The 3205-nt window shown below is 45.7% G+C and overlaps 1 pseudogene; it reads right to left on the bottom strand.

The window, feature by feature from the left end:
• Positions 1–1437: 1437 nt before the first annotated feature.
• On the bottom strand, positions 1438–2604 carry LOC123100790 (NAC domain-containing protein 92-like; annotated as a pseudogene).
• Between the last annotated feature and the right edge of the window lie 601 nt (positions 2605–3205).

The raw sequence follows: 3205 nt of genomic DNA, 5'->3' as shown, positions 1-3205 counted from the left end.
TAAAATATACACAATCGACATGATGATTTACCCAGGTTCGGGCCGGATGGTGCGTAAAACCTTACTCCTGCTTTTTGTGTGTGTTTACGGCTGGATTAGAGCTACAAATCTTTTCAGGAATGGACAAGTCAGTGTGCTCCTACTGACGATCTAACAAGTGTCCAACGTTGTTCTACTTGCTCTCGTTCTTTTCATTTCCTTCCTCCTTCCTTTCATGTGGCCCGGCCCTCCTTTTATATCCAAGGGGTGCCACAGATGGCTTTGTGGCTAAGAAAGTGGTCTCGATCCGACCAGGTAGGTGGATTCATTAAATGAGTGATGATGTGTCATCGTATTCTGTCTTCTGGGAACGGACCCATGTCTTGTCAACAACGACCTTGGTGACACATGCTTGAGGCGCGACATGTCTCGGCATAGGCGTGTGCACCATGCGGCGGCGTGGGTGAGTGAGTCACCCCTTGCATCTTCACCATCGTCCGGCATGACTGCCCGCTGGTCCCGTGGCGCGAGAGCGCTGCGAGCGTAGAACCACTGCGCCACGCGTAAGTGAGGCAGTAGCTTGTTGTCGATGTCTGGCTGAGTGCGCGCTAGCTATGGACAGCTGTTGTCGGGTGGGATCTTTCCCGGGTCTTGGTCGGCGATCGTTGTTGTGCGTCTTGATCTGGTACTTACTGATCTTGAGAGCGTTTGATGTTCATGCAGAACCTTTGGACAAAGATCCTCATGCCACCACCAAGCACAAGCTTTGCTTGATGTATATGATTGTTGATGTTCTTCTTGACGAAGTTCTGCATACCACCACCGAAGAGGATATTGGTATGCATCTCTTCTGCCTCCTTGAGCTTGATCCAGGGGCGACCGTGGGGCGGACGGTTGGGTGCTTGACGCATTTTGTCATAGTACCGACAATAATATGTATATTTTTAAATGTACATCATGTATTCAAAAAACGTCCAAAGTGTATCCATAAAATATTTCGCATGTGCTCTAAAAATGTACGTTGTGTATCCAGAAAAAAGTATACATGAGTTAAAAAAGAAAATCAATTAAAAACACAAACAACCAAAACAAGAAGAGCATTAATACATTCAGTAAAATATTCATTATTTAAAAACAGTTTATTCCACACAAGTTTAAAACATGTACGATATAGACACTGGCAAGTATTTTACAACACATGCAACTTTAGCTAAGTACACACTAATGGGTGGTGCATATAGAAGCCAGTACACACACACACACACACACACACACACACAATACTAGAAAAAGAGAGGCAGGCCAACAAGACAATGCATACATACGCTCTTGTGACCATGCTGAAAACAAAAATGCGGTGCAAACTAATATAGATGTTGGTATATATCAACCAATCTTCTGGTGGATAATTATTTTATGAAAGCACACAAGTATATGTTCTCTCAGATCAGCTGATCTTTAGTAGTTCCAAATGTCATCCATACCCATGTTGACCGACGACATCTCGTTGGACGTTGATGCGCCACCATTGCCATCGTTGTTGTTGCTCGGGCCAGTCATAACGTCCTCCTGTGACACTATGCACAATGAACCGCTCCTAGGATCCACCCCGACCATGAAGCCCTGGTCTGCACTCATATGCATCATCTGTTGCTGCTGGGTGTGGTTGTTGAATGACATCGACGACTGTGGCTGGGCGACCATCAACTGGTGGTGGTGGTTCCCAAAGTAGTGGTTGTTCATCATTGGGAGCGCCACACTACCCATCATGGATGATCCGGCCTCGATGGCATGCATCTGGTACAAAGAAGTTGCAGGCAGCAGCGGCGGTGGCGCCAGTGACGACAACATGTCGTAGTCCATGAGAGGAGCCAATGTACTGGATTCGAGGAAGCCCCGATGTTGCTCTGCCCCCATGCACATAGGAATGGGCAGGGCATATGATGGCATCACAACACCTTCTTCAGTCCTGTGCTCTTATGGAAAATTCTGCAAACCACATACTCCTCCTACCAACATACATAAACTAAATTAGTGAAAGTCAATAATTGTCACAAGCTAGATATGCATGTACAGTCGAATTCATCAGACCTGAGTACTGCTAGTCAAGGACTAAAAATACCTTGGAAGACACATTAATGTTGGCGGCTACGATGATGTTGGTGGGCAAGTTGGGTGTCGGCTGCTTGTTAATCTCGATTTTGTACTCATGCATGATTCAGTCTGTCTTCTCCCTCTAGGGGCCCTGCCCTTCTAGAAGACCAGTGTCTTCTTCATGCCGATGGGACTTTTGGTCGGCGGTAGAATGATCTCCTTGTCCTTTCCGGTAGCCTTCCAATAGCCAGCATTCATGGCCCGGTTGGTCTGTATCCCGTTGGGGTACTTGAGGTCCTTCTGGGAGAAGAAGTATCGCTCCTTCTCCCCCATGTTTACCTCATTTGGGAGATTCCATGGCTCGTATTTTTTCAGATCCACCTCCCTGACCACCGTCGTGTCGAAGTCTTTTTTCAGAACCTTGGGGATCAGGTAGAAGATGATGATCTCCATGTCTTTCGGGTGAAACCTGAACCCCGGCGGTAGATTCGGCTTTTGTTTCTGTTGCTGAACTTTAAGGTGGCTTGCCATGGCGAAGGCTCTTTGGGAAATGTGTGTTGGGGTGGAAGAAATGTTGGGGGCAATGATAGAGATGTTTCTATCTATGGAAGGAATCCAATGATATAGAGAGATATAGGAGTGAGATGCTTAAATAGGACCGAATGCATGTACTGGCAAGATACTTTCCAGAGAAGCTTTGACGTTGTCTGGGCTTTGTTTAATTTTTTATTGGCAGTGGATGGATGTATGCGAGCTCTGTAGATAGATAGAGATGCCTCCCTATCCTTTACAATTGTATGATGCTTGTCTTGTTGTGGGGGCCATGTCTAGGTGGTGACAAGTGCTAGGTTTCTCGAACCTGTCCAAGCCATGCATGCCTGATTAAAATCTTTTGGTTTCTTGTCATTCTCATTAACGTATGCATATGTACTCCTCATGATATGCCCTGCTTTGCGGTTGATGCCTAGCTTTGCACTGCAAAGCAACCATGTGTTGTTTACTATGTATCCTATGTATGCATTCCACCCTATACTTTCATATCTATATACAAGACCTGGAGGTGAAATTTGCGAGTTTATATATTCCAGCCTATGCATTCACATACTATATATAGCCTCTATAGGATTACACG

This window comes from Triticum aestivum, chromosome 4D, assembly GCF_018294505.1.
Source record: "Triticum aestivum cultivar Chinese Spring chromosome 4D, IWGSC CS RefSeq v2.1, whole genome shotgun sequence".
Lineage (NCBI taxonomy): Eukaryota > Viridiplantae > Streptophyta > Magnoliopsida > Poales > Poaceae > Triticum > Triticum aestivum.
The sequence above is the reverse complement of the archived record's forward strand: the minus strand, read 5'-3'. Positions and strand labels throughout refer to the sequence as shown.